At 41.7% G+C, this 19308-nt stretch overlaps 1 pseudogene; it reads left to right on the top strand.

The window, feature by feature from the left end:
- The first annotated feature begins 14505 nt into the window (after positions 1-14505).
- Positions 14506-17657, top strand: LOC118857696 (annotated as a pseudogene).
- Positions 17658-19308: the final 1651 nt, after the last annotated feature.

Genomic DNA, 19308 nt, shown 5'->3' with positions numbered 1-19308 from the left:
TGGAAGACAATGTGAAATATCTCCTTGGAAAAACCACTGACCTGGAAAATAGATCCAGGAGAGATAATTTAAAAATTATTGGACTACCTGAAAGTCATGATCAATAGCCTAGAAATCATCTTTCAAGAAATTATCAAGTAAAAACTGCCCTGATATTCTAGAACCAGAGGGTAAAATAGAAATGGAAAGAATCTACGCATTGCCTCTTGAAAAAAGATCCCAAAAAGAAAACTCCTAGGAATATTGTCACCAAATTCCAGAGCTCCCAGGTCAAGGAGAAAATATTACAAGCAGCCAGAAAGAAACAATTTGAATATTGTGGAAATGCAATCAGAATAACACATGATCTAGCAGCTTCTTCATTAAGGGACAGAAGGGCTTGGAATATGATATTCCAGAGATCAAAGGAGCTAGGATTAAAACCAAGAATCACTTACCCAGCAAAACTGAGTATAATGCTCCAAGGCAAAACATGGATTTTCAATAAAATAGAGGATTTCAAGTTTTCTCAATGACAAGACCAGAACTGAATAGAAAATTTGACTTTCAAATACAAGAATTGAGAGAAGCATGAAAAGGTAAACAAGAAAGAGAATTTATAAGGGACTTACTAAAGATGAACTGTTTTGTTTACATTCCTACATGGAAAGATGATGTGTGTAATTCATGAGACCTTTCTCAGTATTAGGGTGGTTGAAGGAAATATATATATATATATATATATATATATATATATATATATATATATATATATATGTATGTATATAGACAGAGGGCACAGAGTGAGTTGAATATGAAGGGATGATATCTAAAAAAGTGAAATAAATTTAAGGGGTGAGAGAGGAATATATTGAGAGAGGGAGAAAGGGAGAGATAGAATGGGGTAAATTATCTCACATAAAGGTGGCAAGAAAAAGCAGTTCTTTTGGAAGGGAAGAGGGGGCAGGTGACGGGGAATGAATGAATCTTACTTTCATCAGATTTGACCTGAGGAAGGAATAACATACACACTCAAATGGGTACCTTATTCCACAGGAAAGTAAGGGGAAGGGGATAAAAAAGGGGTGGATGATAAAAGGGAGGGCAGATAGGGGGAGGAGGTAATCAAAAGCAAACACTTTTGAAAAGGGAGAGGGTCAAGGGAGAAAATTGAATAAAGGAGGACAGGATAGGATGGAAGGAAATATAGGATAGGAAGTTAGCCTTTCACAACATGAGCATTGTGGAAGTGTTTTACATAATGATACAGATGTGATCTATGTTGAATTGCTTGCCTTCCTAGGGAGGGAAGAATGGAGAGTATTTGGAACACAAAGTCTTAAAAGCAGATGCTCAAAAAGAAAGTTGTGTTTTGCATGTAGCTGGGAAACAAGATATATAGGGAATGGGGCATAGAAACCTATTCTGCCCTACATGAAAGTAAAGGGAAAGGGGATTGGGGGGCGTGGGGTGACAGAAGGGAGGGCTGACTGGGGAACGTGGCAATCAGAATATATGCCATCTTGGAATGGGGGGAGGGTAGAAATGGGGAGAAAATTTGTAACTCAAAATCTTGTGGAAATCAATGTTGAAAACTAAAATATTAAATAAAAATGATAAAATTTAAAAAAAAAAGAACACACACATGTATATGTATGTATATATTTACATAGAGAGAAGTTGTTGTATGTTTTGTCCTTCATTTTTGATGATGACCATGACATCAGGGAAATGATGACATGACTTACAGTTGACTTTGATTTGAGTGACAGAGGGCTGTTCAAGGTCACCAGCCTCACTTTCTCCTCCAGAGCCATCTGGATCCAGTGACCAGATATTCATCAGGATGACTGGTGATGACCCAGGATGCAATGCGAGACCCTGGCCCTTTTAGGCTCAGGCCTTTTCATGTACTCACTTAGAGTGAGGTAATGCCCATTCAGTGAATATGCTTCTTTCTTTCTTTCTTTCTTTCTTTCTTTCTTTCTTTCTTTCTTTCTTTCTTTCTTTCTTTCTTTCTTTCTTTTTCTTTCTTTCTTTCTTCCTTCTTTTCTTTCTTTCTTTCTCTCTTTTTTCTTTCTTTCTCTCTTTTTTCTTTCTTTCTTTCTTTCTTTTTCTTTCTTTCTTTCTTTCTTTCTTTCTTTCTTTCTTTCTTTCTTTCTTTCTTTTTTCCTTCCTTCCTTCCTTCTTGCCTGCCTTCCTGCCTTCTTTCCTTACTCAAACCCAAACCTTCTCTTAAACCTAGTTCACTCTGAAGCTAATAGATTGGACCACAATAGGTCCCTGCCCAAGCTCTGCTTAATGGCTGTATTTTGGACCCTCCTGGCTTAGAGTGAATGTCAATGATAACTGTTTCTCTTTGGAACAGCAACCCTGAGGGTCTTCCCCTCCCAGCTTGATTTTGTTTTCTAATTAAAGGGGCCATCACTTGACTCATATAGAGAGAAAGAAAGGGAGGAGAGAAAGGAAGAGAACAGAACAGAGGGGAAGAGAAATTGGAAATAATCAACAGAGGGAATACACTAGCATTAAAGGATCAGGAAAGGCTTTCACAGAAAATGGATTTTAGCTGGGATGTGATGGAAGCTAGGAAACAGAGAATTCCAGGAATGGGGGACAGTTAAACAAATTGCCCGGAAATAAGAAGGTGGACTGTTTTGCACGAAATAGCAAGGAAATGAATATCATTGGATGTATTAGCAAGCATCCTAGCACACCCAGGATGGCCTGCTAGCACAGGTTATTTGATCTGCTTTTATAAAGGAAAGACAGCTTCAAAGGGGTTAACAATTAAACAATGCAGACTTTATTCTATCCAACCTTCTCACGAGGGTTGCTGACCACCAACTCCTAGCAGCATTCCCTAATCACCCTTCTCCCTGGGGCTGGCAAGAAGCGGGGGCAACTCCCCCTATGTCTCCATGGGGGCAATTGAGACAGGCACAAGTTGTGCATTACCCTGAAGCCTCTCAAGCCTCAATGGGGCCCAGGTGTGGCAAACACAGATTCCCCCCAAAGCCTTGATGGGGGCTGATCAAGGCACACACAGCATCCTAACTTGTGCATTTCAACCCTAAAGCTTCCCCCCACTCACTGACCAGTGCCCACCTGCTTTATATTTATACTCCACCCCTCCAGGGTCCTGACTTTTGCAATCTAAACAGGGGATACCTAGTCCTTACAATCTACACAGGTTGGTGGAGATGTTTTGAACCATAGAACTCATATCTGACACCTGGGAACAAGAAATTATTATGGCCATGGATGCTGGAAAACCACTTATGTTTATACTGGATCATAAGAATACATGGTGAGGGATGGAATAGATTTTAAGGTTTAAGAAGATTGGAAAGGTAGGAGGGGGCCAGGTTGTGAAGGACTTTGAATGCCAAACGCAGGACTTATATTTGATCCTGGATAAGGATCCTTATCTATAAAATGAGCTGGAGAAAGAAATGGCAAACCATTCCGAAATCTTTGCCCAGGAAACCTCAAATGGGGTCATGAAAAGTCGGACATGACTAAAAATTGACTAAATAAAACTGTTCTCTGCCAGGGCTCTTTCTTTGGGGGAAAAGTGGAGATAAAATGGGAGATGGTCCAGCTGTTCTGTTAGGGTTCTGGATATTTTCCCTCCTTTTATCTCAACCCTAGAATCACTTGTGGGAGAAAAGGCAGGCAGGCAGGCAGTCAATTAATATTTATCAAATGCTTACAATGTGGCAGACAGTGTGCTAAGCTAGATGACTGCTAACATTCCTTTCAATACGGAAACCATGTTAACTTTATCCTTTAATTAGTGAAGGCAGCTACTCACCTTTTTCCTCCTCCTCCTCTTCCATAAGAAAGTCAATAAAGATAAGAGTGAACTGATGCTGGAAAAGATGTGGCTAGATGCAGTGAGGTAAGATTTGACATAGTTCAGGAACATGTGATTCCATTTTCCATTGAGGTTCACATGCTAAATGCTTTTGTACATGAATTACTTTGAAATTTTTTTTCTGTATTAAGGATAGCTAACCCACAGAAAAAATAAGTCATCCAAAACTCTCATAAACTAAAAAGCGGTTTAACCTCTTCCCAAGAACAAGGACCTACTAGCTGGCTTAAGAAGGTTGAACCAGTCCAGGTCAGAAATGGAACAGGGCAAAGCTTCTTTGTCAATCGTCAGTGCAATGGAGCCTGTGAGTAGCCTCTACACCTCCAGCCTGGGTGAGATAGGGAAACCTAGTTTAAAAAAAGGGAAGGGGGGGAGAGGCTGGGAGGAAGAGTTGGGCTAAATAAAGGGATTGGACTAGATTATCTCTGAGAACCTTTTGAGCCATTGTGTTGGTAAGCAAAATGGTCTCTTAGCACTTAGTTCAACAAGTGCCCTTGAAGAGTTTGGCTTTTGTAGCCAGAATGGCCTTTGTTTTCTTTGAATGACTCAGCTTACCTCATTGAGCCTCTGGACACTGTGGCTTGCTCTTCCGGGGCAGGAGGCCCAAGGAGCATTCCAGGAAGCAGACAACTTCCTGTGTGATGAGTCATGGGGCTGGCTGAGGGGAGGTGTTAACGGCTATGCTAGGGGGAGGGGCCAAGTCAAGAACCAATCGGCCCTGGTCGTTCAGGCGGTGCTTGATGATGTCAAAAACTCTATAAGAGGGGAGAGGACAGCTTGAAGATCCTCTTTTCCTTTTCCGGTTGGAGCCAGCGACAGTTACAGCGACAGTTACAGCGACAGTTAAAAAGCAGCTTCAGTTGGAGCCAGAGGCAGTTACAGAGGCAGTTACGACAGTTACGTCAGTTACAGCCACAGCCACAGACACAGCTGAAGCAGGAGCTGCCAGTAGCAGAGCTGACCTACGGGAGAAAGCTGAACAAAGACTTCAGGCCAGTGGGTAATCTTATTACCATAGAGGGGGAAACATGATTTTGCTTTACGCAATCATGCTTCTCTGTAGCCTCCTGGTTACTCTTTCAAGGCGTACTTATTGGGCCTGGAAGCTTTTGATCAATATATCAAAATGGGGTTGCTGGTTCATGGGTTGGTTACTGTGGAGCCTAAATAAATGTTTTGATTCTTCTGCCTTCTACTTTGAGAATTTCTTATATCCGGCGGTTCCGAACGTTTCAGACATGTTTATGATCCTCTTTGAGATTATAAACTCTGCCCTCCTGTTACAGCTTTGTTTCCTTTGAGTAATTCAGTGTATTTCATTGAGTCTTACTAAGTACTAAGCTCCAGACTCTAACCTCTATTAGGTGTTAACCTAACCTATGTGGATGTGAACCTCCCAGGGTCCTAAGGGGAGGGGCTAACTCAAGACCAATCATAGAAGCCTAAGCTCTGGTCATTCAGATGACGTTTGATGTTGTCTGAAGCCATATAAAAAGAGAGGACAGAGCCATTTGTGCAGGGCTCTCACTCGTGGTGGTGCTGAGGCAGAGACTCCAGGCAGCTGTAGCTAGGAGCCCTCCAGCTCGTAACCCGGATGCTGAGACCTTGTTAAACTCTGGTAACTATGTATTGGGATTTGAATCAGACAAGGTTTGTCTGTCGATGTTTGTAATTTGTTTGTATTTGTTCTGAAGTTCAGGGTGCTGGCTTTGTCCCCTGAACTAAGTGAATGATATTTGTATGCTGAATTAAAGTAAGCTTGTCAACGCCTTACGTTGCTTTACTTAGTTAAGCAGATCAAAAGAACCTGTGCTTTTGCAGCGTGCTGGTAGCGTTCTTGTTAGGGTTGTGTTGGTCTTACACCCCCACAATAGCTGCTAGCCGGATTGTTGAAACAGCTATAAATCCTCCAAAACAAATCATCATCTAGTGCAAACTTTTTTGGTAAAGAGCCTGTTTGTAATTTATAGGCTGGCCAATTAATCGACAAGAATCTATTAAGTGCCTACTATATACCAAGTAGTGTGTAAGGCCCCTAGGATACAAAAACCCAAACCAAAAGGTTCTTGCCCTCAAATAGCTGACATTGTGTCAGGGGAATAAAGGTTGTACACATCCAAACAGACACAAAATGACATACAAAGTAATTTCAGGGTGGTTAAGGGGAACAAGCAGCTGGGAGAATCAGGAAAGGCCTTATGTAGGAGGTGGCATGTGAGAGATAAGCTTTGGTAGAAACTTGAGATTCTAACATAGTGGAGGGAAGGCTTTCTAGGCGTAGGGGGATAGTCTGTGCAAAAGTACAGAGATGGGAGCTGAATTGTGTGGTATGGAAATTGAGGGACAGTCAGTAGGCCCAAGTGGTTGGACCTCAGGCTACATCTTTGGACTATAGGCACACATTCCATCACTAGGCCTGTTCTTAAAGCTTTCCAAATTTGATAGGATCTGAGTGAGTTTGTTCTGTCACCTCCAAATCACAATGAGGCATCAAAGGAGGAGGAATGCTAGTATTATCCCTACTTCAGATAAAGAGGAATGTTAAAACTGCATTCAGGTCAATCACTTAGTCTGTTGTTGGTTTTTCCCCTCACAAGGCATCCTGTTAATTATATGTCCACAGCCTCTCATTATCTATCTATCTATCTACCTACCTATCTATCTCTATGTTTACGAATATAGAGAGGTAATATAGTATATATCTATCTGTGACATATAAAAAGTTGGTGAGAGACATAATTTCTGGGTATTTAATCATTTTATTTTATTAATAAAAAGATGGTCATTTGGCTGTCTCCCTTAGAGTACACCAATCAGAGCTGAACCCGCTCAGTTCTTAGATGCCATTGGAAAATGGGTGTTCCCAAGGGTGGAATTCAACTCTGACTGGTTAACAAGTAATGAGAATAATGAATATTGTAATGAGAGGTGGGTTCATTCTAATGAGGGGCTGGGAGATGTGACTGGGATCATTCAGTTTTGGTCAAAGAGAATTATCTGTATCGATGTTGCCTGTCTGACAAAAGAGAGAATCCACATTTCCCCAGACCTGTCTGAGTAAAACACAGTGGGCCTGAATCCATCAGTTCACCTAACTTTGTCTTTTGAACAGCTCTGATTCTTCTTATCAGCATCAGCCCTGCACTTCAAAGTCTACTTGAAAAACCTATAGGGGCTGATTTCTGAATGAAGAAGCAGAAAAGGGGAAAAACCTTGGTCCTAATTCAATAATTTGTCATTAAATATGAGAGAAATAATCATTTCTCTCATCTATATCTATAGATTCCTATCAGTAGATATAAATAGGGCTATTTCTAGATATAGATAGAGATATGGATATAGATAGATAGGTAGGTAGAAGATAAATAGATCCATTTCTTTCACTCATTTTGCCTCCCACCCTTATTTATATCTTTGTCTGGTTGCTGAGGTGTGGAAAAAGCAATTCCCTCAGTCAGTCAGTTTAGTCAATAAACATTTATTAAGTGTCTACTATATGTCAGGCATTGTGCTATGTTCTAGGAATACAGGAAGGTAAAAGACAGTCCCTCCTTGCTCTCAAGGAGCTCAAAACTTGATGGAGGACAAAATAGGCAAATAACTACAAGCTATATACAGGATAAATTGGAGATAATCAACTAAGGGATGGCACTAGAATTAAGAGGGATTAGAAAAGCTTTCCTATAAAAGGTACAATTGTAGCTGGTTCTTGAAGGAAATCAGGGAAGCCAGGAGGAGAGAACATTCCAGGAATGGGAGACAGCCAATGAAAATGCCCAGAGTCTAGAGATGGAGTGTTCTTTGGGTAACAGCAAGGAGGCCAGGGTCACTGGATCAAAGAGTATGTAGGGGGAGGGGTGGCAGTGTGAAGTGTAAGAAGACTAGAAAGATGTGGCGGGAAGGAGGTGGAGGGAGGCTTACCAGTAACCTGCCAGTTACCTATGAGGACTACCAAATCTTATGGATTTAGTCATCAGCAGAGAATTTTTGGGTTAAGCATTGACAGAGCTGCAACTAGCAATTCTTGAGTTGGAGGAACGTTCAGTTAGGTGAGGGATGTGGTTAGTGGCACAAAGGACAGTTTGCCCTGTGTGTAGCACAAGGAAAAGGTGCAGGCAGTCTATCTCAGAGACAGTTCTCAACCAGAAGGTGGAGGGAGGGAAGGGAAGTGGGTACCAGGAAAGAAACAATAGAAATAGGGTGGAGCCATCCTGAGGTCAGGTGAGGTGAGGGAGTAGTAGACCACTGCCCAAAATATTGGTGCCTCAGGTCAAAGCCCCAGTTGTTCCATATTAGTTATGACTCTATGTTGATATTTTCTTACCTACTTCCAACTATCTCTCCTCTCAAACTTCCAGAGAGTTTATATCTTAAGGCTAATTTAAGATTAGATCTATGCTACAATTTTCCCCTATAATAATAATAATACTGTGGAATGTTAACCTTAAAGGCAGCACAATATGGAATATTTATATGTTTTTGTTCATTTAGAATGTATTAGCAGAGAAAAGAAGGTGGAAGCACATTATCAAAGCTGATGTTTTAAGAATGATATAATCATGTCAATTATTAGGAAAGAATGAATACTCTGGTGATGAAAAGAAGCCAATCTTTCCCAGAAGTTTCTACTCTTACACCTAGTTGAAATGACAAGGTGCTCTTCCTTTTAAAGCTGCCCTGCCCTGCAAAAATACCTCTGCATGCTGGAGTTACATAGAGACACATTTCCTCTGAGCCTTACTTTGCCATTCCAAGCCTGTCACTATCACTGAACAGTTGTTATCACTCTGTTCTCAAGCAGAATGACCAGCATCCTTTTAATCTTTAGAACAGAATTGGATGAATATAATACATTAGTAAATATGAATGAATCATCTACTAATTAGATGCTCTATTAAATTTATACTTATGTTGCTGCTCTTGTTTGTCCATTGGTCTCAAAGAGGACCAAAATGACTTCATGATATCAGGGTTAATGTGGTTGATCATACCAATGCAAGCTCTGAAGGCTCTGCTCTGTGATAGGTTGGGCATAAATGGTCTGTATGACAATTTGGAAGGACAATGTCTCTGAATTTTCACATCTCATGTTTCTTTTGAGCTACCAAAATTCTGCTTAGCTTATAGAGCATAGCACCTTCTTTGATGGGGGCACGCCATGCCAGATGATCCTGTGCCAGTGTCTCCCATGTCTCACAACTGATACCAAGGCTTTTCAGAGAGACCTTGAGAGTGTCCTTGTATCCCTTCTTCTGACCACCATGTGAGTGCCTGCTTTGGGTGAGTTTTCCATAGAATATTCTTTTAGGCAAATGTACATTTGGCATTTGAACAATGTGGCCAGTGCATTGTGGAATTGCACTCTCTGCAGTAGAGTTTGAGTGCTTGGCACTTCAGCTCCAAAAAAGACCTTAGTGTCCAGTACCTTATCTTGCCGGAATCTTCCTGAGACAATTCAAATGGAAGTGCTTTAATTTTCTGGCATGGCACTGGTAGACTGTCTGGGTTTCACAGGCATTGTTAGTTGTTGTTTCCTCTTCAAAGAGGAACAATGACATCAGGAAGGTGATGTCTTGGTTTGCAAGTGAGTTGGATTTAAGTGAGGCAGAGATGTGCATACTCATCAGCATCACTCTCACCTCCAGAGTCTTTGGAGTCCAGTGACAAGACAGGTCAAAACAACTGGCAATGGTCCCGGATGCAGTGGGAGACTTTGGCCTTTTTAAGCTAAGATCTTTCCCAAGTCTCAGTTGGTCAAGTTTACATAGACAGAGGGCCTGGATGTGAGTCAATTCTATTGGAATGATCTCCCCAAAAATATGAAGGGGTGAGAAAGAGGTATATATAATAATGGGGTCAGTGCAATGGCTCTGTACACCTTCAGTTTGGTAAGCAGTCTAATGCCTCTTCTCTCCCACACTTTCTTTCAGAGCCTCCTAAATGTCGAGCTAGCTCTGGCAATGTATGCATACACCTCATTAATGTGTACATTCCTGGAAAGTATACTGCTAAAGTAAGTGAACTTATGCACAGCATCCAAAATTTCTCCATTCGTTGTATCCTATGGTTCCAGGTATAGATGGTGTAGTACTGGCTGGTGGAGAACCTCTGTTTTCTTGGTGTTAATTGCTAAGCCAAAATTAGCACAAGTGGTAGAGAAACAATCCATACTTTGTTGCATCTCAGCCTTAGAGACTACAATGAGCTCACAATCATCTGTGAACAAAAAGTCTTTATTCTTGACTTGTAATCTTTCCAAATTAAATAATTGACCATCAGTGTGGTATTTGGCCCAGAAGCCATTTTTGTTCTCATTGGAGGCATCTGATAAACATTGCTGAGAAGAACATCATTCATGGGTGCAAGCGCACAGCCCTGCTTTACTCCATTGGTGACTGGGAAAGCATCATCCATTCTCCAGAACCCGTGCAAGCATGCCATCATGAAACCAGTGTACAATACTGATGAATTTCTCCATGCAACCAAGTTTTGCCACGATCTTCTACATGCCCTTGCAACAACTTATAGTATCAAAGGCCTCCACTCTTACCACCAGTGTGTTGGCTCGGCTTTCCCTCCAAGTCAATAACAAACCTTCAGGTGGACAAGGGCTCTAATCTGTAGAGTCCTCTGAGAGTCATCATATCTTGGGGCCACTGCTTTTATTGAATGTGAATGTTTATCTTAGAAAGGATAAGTCTATGATAGGTCTAGCTCTCTGCTCCACACAGTGGCTTCATCACCCTCACATCCTGTTTGCCTCTTCTTGACCTAATGACATGGTATATTAAGTGCTAATTTTGCTTCCCGGACACATTGATGAAGTTTTATTGCATTTAGGTAAATGGAAGACAGTGTTGATGATGAGAAGGTTGTGAGATGCACAAGTCTTCAATAGTAAGTGACCACTGCTGTTGATGTTTCCAACTCCATTCCTCCCAAGGACTCCCTGTCATATCTGATATTCTTTGCCTACTCTGTGTATTAGCAAGGTAATAATCACAATATAGCCGATAATTGTCAATATGTCTATGTGATTCTGTATCACAAAATATGAGACTCTCCATAGAGAAGGCAGAAGTGAACCATTTGTTCAAACACCAGAGGACGAGATCCCAAAACCAATAAGCCTAATCCAGCATAGCAGCAAAGAGTTCAATACACAATGTCACAGCAGAAAACCGCTCCATTCCATAACCTTTCTGCCCCCCTGCTGGGGCCTTTCCACCAACAAACATTCATAGCACAGCACATGTCTGCTCTTTCCCTCAGCTCTAACTGCTCTCTCTGCATTTCCTGTGATGCACTTTGCTTTTACTGTCAGTAAGCTCTTCCCACCACATGTGATTTAGCCTTTCAGTGATGTAAGCAGGTCACATGGCCTATTAATGGGAGGGAAAGATCTTCAAAGCTAAATTGTCATTACACTCTGGCATTAAAGTCACCCAGATTTACAGGCTCATCCTCTTTTAGCACATTGATGAAAAGGGTCTCCAGGTCTTCGTAAATTTTTATTTGACCTCATTAGGGCTCATTATGTTGGGAGCATAGGCGCTGATGATGGTGGCATGGCATTTTCCTGCAAATAACTATCTCATTGTCATGAAACTGTCATTGGTTCCTTTTGAGAGGCATGCAAGCTTGTTGACTAGATTAGTTTTGATTGCAAAACCTTTCACTGCATTCCTCAACATGGTGGCCACTACAGAAAAATAAAGTGTATCCAACTCCATCTTCAGTAAGCTGCCCTTCTTTTGTAAGCCTTGTTTCACTCAGAACTGCTATTTGGATGAAATACTCACTGAGTTCTCTCACAAGAGCTGTTTGTCTTTCAGGTCTCCTGGATTTCATGTTGTTCATAACTGTATTCATACTCCATGTACCAGTGGTGAGTGGACTCAGATTTGCAAAAGCTTTTGCACAGATTTTTGTGTTTTGACAACAGGGTGGGATCCTGCCTGCCGTAGTAAGCAGGCCAGGGTTAGCTGAAGCAGGAGATTTTTAGGGCATGTTTTCTACCTCCTTCTTCACATCAGGAGGTGAGCATTATAGTCTTTCAGAAGGCTGTTCAGTACCCAGGGAGCTGCTGAATTCCATTGCTGCTTTAGCACAGTGAGAAGATGACCTTTGGCCTGGACTGCCTGTGTACAAGGTTGCAACCACAGCTCCCAGTGGATCTACACCTGTTGGTTTGTCACTCACTGGCTCGTTGCCACAGGACTATAGGTAAAAGATAATAAAATAGTAACATAGTAAAATAATAAAATGATAATATTGTAAAATAATAATAAAATAACAAAATAATAAAATGATATGGGTGATGCCTTTTGGCTTGTGAATAAACTGGATTTAAGTAAGGCAGAGTTGTGGGAAGCAACAGGCTTTACTTTCTCTCCCACTGACATCCAGTGGCATGACAAAAGTCAAGATGCCTGGCAATGGCTATGGGTCAAACCTTGGAGTCTTCAGTGTCTGATCAAGCTCCAAGCGTTCCATAGTGCCTCTTCCACCACCTTCATGGTCCATGGAAACAAAATATTCACATTCATTTATTCCAACCATGGAAATCTTGATATGCTTGACCCACTGAGGGGTTTGAGGCCTGTTGGTTACCCTCAGCCTGGTTTAGCCTGTCTTCTGAGATAGTTTACCCAGGTACAGCCTCTGTGCTTGCTACAGCTTCTTAGAGCCATAGGAAAGAGCTGGGTGGCAGGTGGACACCAAAGGTGGATAAGCAGCCCTCATAGCAGAGATACTAATTCTCCCTGAACATCTGATATACCCCAAATCTATATTCATAGAAACTATTCCAAGTATTTGATTCACTCAGAAAACCCTCAACCCTTGTACTTTCAGCAGGTGGCCCTTGACTCCTACTGTACATTAATATTATAGCTATACAATGTTGGATCCCTTAATTTTCAGCTACCTATTCCTTCTTAAAACTTCTCTATATCTTTATACATCTTTTCTGTCCTAGGCTGCTGCCTAGCACTCCTTTCCTAAGGAGTAAGCTCTGTTAATACAATTAAGACATACAGTTCTAGGCTAGCTAGACATAGCTACATGTCACGTACTTCACTTCTTGTGCATGGTGTATCTGGCCATTTGAACAGCGTGATCACTCACCCCAGACCCACATAGTGACTGATGAATACATCTTCCTCACCCCCTCCTTCCACATTCATCATGATAAAGAGTTACCATACCTAAAACACTGAGACCTCTCATGCTCATTAAGGCTCTTATTCTCATCAGAAGCTCTGCTCACTTACACATTTCTCTGAACCAAGATAAAATAGCCTCCTATCCACCAGGGAGATCTCCAAAATACTCCACTGATGGTGTCAATACAAACAACATCCCTACAGTTTATGAGTTTCTTGCAGCCCTAATACTGAAGAATGTCCCAGGGAAATCTTTTCTATACTGAGCAAGACATCACAAAAGTGTTCTTTTCCGTTGATGCCCATAGTGTTCTATTCACCTTACCATATTGATATTTTCCTTTTTCCTTTCTATCTCAGGAGAAAAGACAGCTTTCCTTCTGGCCAAGGCTAACTAACCCAGCCACATATGCTCTTGATTCTAGCCCTTCTTCTGAGACTTTGCTCCACCAATTATACTTTGTCTTTTTCTTGTGTCAATTTCTCCCTCTTGGAATTAAATATGCATATATATGTGTGTGTCTATATATATATATATATATTTGTGTGTGTGTGTGTGCGTGTGTGTGTGTGCGTGTGTGTGTGTATAAAACACTAACATTCACCTCTAAGTGATTAAATAGTTGTCAAAAGATTTGCAAATTACAAATGACCATGTAAAAATGTGCTACAAATGTACATATGGTAAATGAAATATGTTTTTTTAAAAAAAATGTCTCCTTCATGGGCTGCTTTTCTTCCAATAGATGTGCTCAGGGCTCCCCTATTTTAAAAACAAAACACTTAAAAAATTCCTTGATCCTACTACCTTCTTAAGTTACCATTCTATCTTCATTTTGCTACAAAACTGCTTTTGTTAAAAATTTGATACATTTCATTTCCATATCACCTTTATTTTTAAATATATTTCTTCTCCCTTCCCTACATGGGGATTTTTACAAGTGTTACAAAGATTTTGGAAGAGAAATGTAATTCAGCAAAATCATGAAACACATGAGCCATGTTTGACAGTGCGTGAAAGATTATACAATCAAGTGCATTTTCATCTCTTCTCCAAGTTCAACTTTGTCATTATGATTTTTTTGTGCTTTCATTTACACTAATATCCTAAGCTAAATTACTTTATTATACTTTAGTACGTATTCATTTAAGCTGGAGGATCTTGCCTGCCACTAGTAACAGTGGCTAACAAATTGCCACCAACAGGTAGATAAGCACAAAAGCCTTAGAAATGTCACACACACACACACACACACACACACACACACACACATGTACACCCTTCTCATCCCAGACCAGGATTGCTGTGCAACAAGTTATGACAGAAAAAATTGTCTTTCTTCTGGCCTAGCTGTCAAAGCCATCAAGCAGTTCCTAAGGAGAAAGGACTAGCCATCACCACCTACTTCCATCTACAAGGCAGGCAAACCAGCCTAGCGGAAGCAGCAAGACATCCCAAGAGAGAGACAGAGATACAGAATGTGCCAGCCAAATCAAACCACTATCACCACCTTGACCACCATCTCCACTTATACCTATGGTAACATCTCAGGACCTGAACATAAAAGTTTTGGAATAGCAATGCTTCTGGCAGTGTGCACAGCCATTATCCTGGGACTCATACCCTATGGGGATGCTGTTGTTTGTCCTTTTTGAAGAGGACCAGTGACATCAAAGAATGATATCTTGACTTACCTGTGAATTTGATTTAAGTGAGGCAGAGTTGCACAGACATCAGCTTCACTCTCTCTTCCAGAGTCATCAAAGTCCAATGGCAGGATAAAAGTGAAGACAACTGGCAATGATCTGGGATGCAGTGGATGGCCTTTCTGTCTTCAATGTCTGACCAAGCTCTAAATGCTCAACTGCACCTGCTTCAGCCACTTTCATGGCCATTGGAACAAATTGCTCTCATCTGCCCATTCCCTGGTGGAAGTCTTCATGTGCTTTGAGTAGATATTCCCCTTAAACTCTCAACCTGGTTTAGCCCATATGCCAAAATGGTTTAACTTGGGTATGACCACTGAACATTCTACAGTTTCTTGGAGGTATAGGTGAGAGTCGGTGAAGGTGGATACCAAAGATGGATGAGCAGCCCTGAAAGGGCCTTAGCAGCCTTCACACCAGAGGTTCCAGTCCTTCCTGAATATCCCACACACCCCAAACAAACTCTGTAGGGATATAACCTGTCAGCTACTCCCATAGGTGCTATAACCACAGCTACCGAAGACCCAGAAAAGAATCAGAAACTGATATGATTTTATCAGTGGAATGACATTAAAGAAGAAGCATTACCATCTATCTGACTTGCCATTGCAATCTAAGGATGACTTTTCTATCTGACTTGCAGCTGAAACCTTCCATATGTGTTTTCTCCCCAATTTTGTGGGTTTCTTGAGAGGAGAGACTGTCTTACTTTTCTATTGGTAAACCTAGCACTTAGCATAGTGCTTTGTATACAGTAGGTGCTTAATAAGTGATCTCTCTCTCTCTCTCTCTCTCTCTGATGGAATCTGGCTACTGCCCCCAGCCCCAATCTAGCCATTGCCCCCAGATCCCATATCTTAACTTCCTCAGATGCCTCACTAGAACAGTAGGTGTGTCCATGAACTCATGCCTCACTAGAATAGCAGGTGTGTCAACCACATCCATCTAGTTTTAGACAGGACCCCAATAGCTAGCCAATCAGAAAACAGCACGAACAGGACATGGAGCAGGATGTTTGACTACTTCACAACCTGAGTGGACACCTGCACAGTAATAGCAAAGAAATGTCCTAAGGTGAGCTAATGATGTGGAAAGGCTTATTATAATACCATTATCATACTTAAATAACACCTCCCCCCCCTTGTAGTGTGCTGTTCTGTATGCATTCTGGGTAACTGCATGCACAGTTTTACCAAAGCTAGGACCCCTTCCATATCAATAAGCCCCTCCTATATTTTAATATTCATATATTCTGTAATGATGTAATTGCATCTTTTGCTCTATAAAAATCCCTGTCTTTCTCTGCTAAGCTGCTGGTTCCTCGAAGGATCCTAGCCCACTAGAGAGTGTAATCCTCGATAAATGTCTTTGCTTCGGCTAGAGATAGTTTGAGTCTGTGAATTCTTTCAAGACAATCCCACAACATATCATGAAACCACAGCATTTCTTTCTTTCAATCATTGTGTATATTGTTTTCCTGATTCTGCTTACTTCAGTGCATCAGTGCATACAGTGCATGCAAGGCTTCCCTTATTTTTCTGAATCCTTCATGGTGGTTGTTTCTTACAGACCAGAAATATTCTTATTACATTCATGTACCACTGTTTGTTTAGCCATTCCTCAGGTGATGGGCATTCACTTTGTTTACAGCTCTTTGCTAACCTCCATACTTCTTGAAATAGCACTGTATATAATACCCTACTGCTAGCACTTCTGACTTTTCAAATGTACCAGATTGCCACTATAACTAGGAACGTATACTTCAGAATCCCTGTTCTGCAGGTCACCTGTGCAAAAGGAAAGAAACACAAAGCAAAGGAGGCAACTAGAGCCTTGAGATTTCAGGCTTATCTAGATCAGCACATGCCTCTGTTGCCATGTGTAAGTGATCACTAAAGACAATGCAAGGAAAGGGGGAGGGGAGAAATATTTTTCCCCACCCCCATTACGTGGAAGACCAAGAATAGAAACTGAAAGGGTCCAGACACAGTCAATGGGTGGGAAGAGAGAAACAGCAAAAGACGAAGTGTTTTTTTTTAAAATAATCAATAATCAAGGCTGAACAGGCAGCTCTGTGGCTATTTCTGTTGACACAGCATTCCACAACGCAAACCTCTGTCATGAACATTGGGGGACCAATAAGAGGATTGTTTCTTCATCCTAAAGAAAAAGTTCATGTGTAACTGAAAAGTGGTTGGTGTCTCATCACAAAACTTCAGTGCCAAATGTGTCACCAGAAGAGGCCAGGGAAACATATTTTGACTCCACATGTGCTCAGTCAGACAGTATCTACAGGCCCATCCCCAAACATGCTCTATGATAGCATGCCCAATTGGAATTTTGGGGGAGTTTTGTGGAAGATGCAGAGGGCACATGAAGGCCAGCAGACAGCACAGAAAAGGTTCAACTCAGTAAAACAGACTTCAAAGTCATGGCAAGAGACGAATTGATCCTAAGATGGAAGCAGTGTGCAGCGTATGTACAAGCCTTGGAGGGCAAATACACAGACAAACTCTAGTGATGTAACTGGCTTGAGAGAGTCTAAGGCAGCGACAACAAGAGGCTGCAAGAAGAGAAAATATTCTTGTGATGAGACTGGCAACCAAGGAACAAGAGATGCAAGAGTGTGCTACTCAAAACCAGTACCTCAAACGAGTTCAGCAGCCTAGTGTTTCCAACTGAGATCAGCGATGGTGGACCCAGCGATCAACTTGTTTTTCCTAAAAGTGAAAGATGAACTGGAACAGACTAAAGACAAACTGGAACAAGCCCAAAATGAACTGAGTGCCTGGAAATTTATGCCTGATAGCCAAACAGGAAAAAAGCTAATGGAGAAGTGTGCAATACTTATTCAGGAGAATCAAGAGCTTGGAAGGCAACTGTCACAGGGAGGTATTGCACAACTCCCACTACATTTAGCATAATTGGGCTTGTGTTAGAGGCAACCAATTGGGGAAGGAAAGGAGAAGAAGGAGGCTAACTATAAGCCATGTATTGGACAACTCATTGTGGACTCAAACCAACTACTTTCTGGGAACCACTTGGGATAGGACATCTAGTCTAGAGAAGAAACTCAGGATGTAAATGAATCCTCAAAGCTGAATGACAGAACAAAAGTATGGCTAGAGGTCAGGCAAAGTCAACATCATTGGAGAAATGAAAAGGTAGCAGTGGGTTATAGCTATTGTCACATGTGCAGGTATCAGAGGATAAACATGAAAAGGGAGTAACAGACACAAAAAGGGAAAGGGAAAAGCTTAGAAGTAGAAACATGAGCATCTCTTCCCAAGTAGGAGTACTAAAATTAGGTCAAGAAGCTAGTATATCTGGCTTTAAGGTTGACTTCTCTATGTATGATTTTCAAATTTATATTTACAGTCCTGGTTCTTCTCCTAACTTCTAGGCCAGCAGTTTCTAAGGTTGTTTGATTTCATACTGCCATCAACAAGCAGAAAAAGAAAAAAACAGCATGTATCCCTTCATAATGTGTAGATATTTGCTTATTTATACATATGTACATTATGAAAGATATCAAATAGACATTTTAGAAGGATGAGATATAGATGAAATAATATTTGATCCTAGAGTCAATAGGGAGCCACTAGAGTTTGTTGAAGAGGAAAATGAAGTTGGATCTGTAAATTAGGAAAATCACTTTGGAAACTCTGTGACAGATAGGTTGAAGGTGGGAGAAGGCACCAATTAGAAGGCTATTAAAATATTACAGACCTGGGGGCAGAGCCAAGATGGCGGCTGGTAAGCAGGGACTAGTGTGAGCTCCCTACCGAGTCCCTCCAAAAACCTATAAAAAATGGCTCTGAACCAATTCTAGAATGGCAGAACCCACAGAACAGCAGAGGGAAGCAGGGCTCCAGCCCAGGACAGCCTGGATGGTCTCTGGGTGAGGTCTATTCCACACGGAGCTGGGAGCTGGGAGCTGGGAACGGAGTGGAGCAGAGCCCAGCCTGAGCGGCGTGGAACAACCGAACTTGGAGTTGGGCAGATGGGGCCCCTAGCGCCCTGAATCAGTGAGCTGCAGCAGTTACCAGACTCCTCAACCCACAAACACCAAAGACTGCTGAGAAGGTTAGTGGGAAAAGCTGCGGGAGTGGAAGGAGTTTGCGGTTCCGCTTCCAGCCCTGGGGACAGCAGACATGGGGCAGCTACAGTTGCTGCTGCTTCTGGCCCCAGGCCCACCTGGTGGGAGGAATTAAGTGGCGGATCAGAGCAGGAGTGCAACAGCCTGCTGAAGATCTAAGCCCAGCCCAGGCTTGGGGTTCTTGGGGAAGGAGTAGTGCTGGTGTGACAGAGCTGGCACCTCCCCCCCAAACGTGGAACATAGAACTCGTTAGTCTACAAGCAGTCATATCCCACTGAAAAACTCAAGGGTCAAGTTAGTTGTTTGGGAATATGGCCAGGCAGTGAAAACGCACCCAGATTCAATCTCAGACTTTGGATTCTTTCTTTGGTGACAAAGAAGACCAAAACATACAGCCTAAAGAAGACAACAAAGTCATAGAGCCTACAACAAAAGCCTCCAAGAAAAACATGAACTGCTCTCAGACCATGGAAGAG

This window comes from Trichosurus vulpecula, chromosome 7, assembly GCF_011100635.1.
Source record: "Trichosurus vulpecula isolate mTriVul1 chromosome 7, mTriVul1.pri, whole genome shotgun sequence".
NCBI classification, from domain to species: domain Eukaryota; kingdom Metazoa; phylum Chordata; class Mammalia; order Diprotodontia; family Phalangeridae; genus Trichosurus; species Trichosurus vulpecula.
This window is presented reverse-complemented; position numbering and strand designations above follow the sequence as displayed.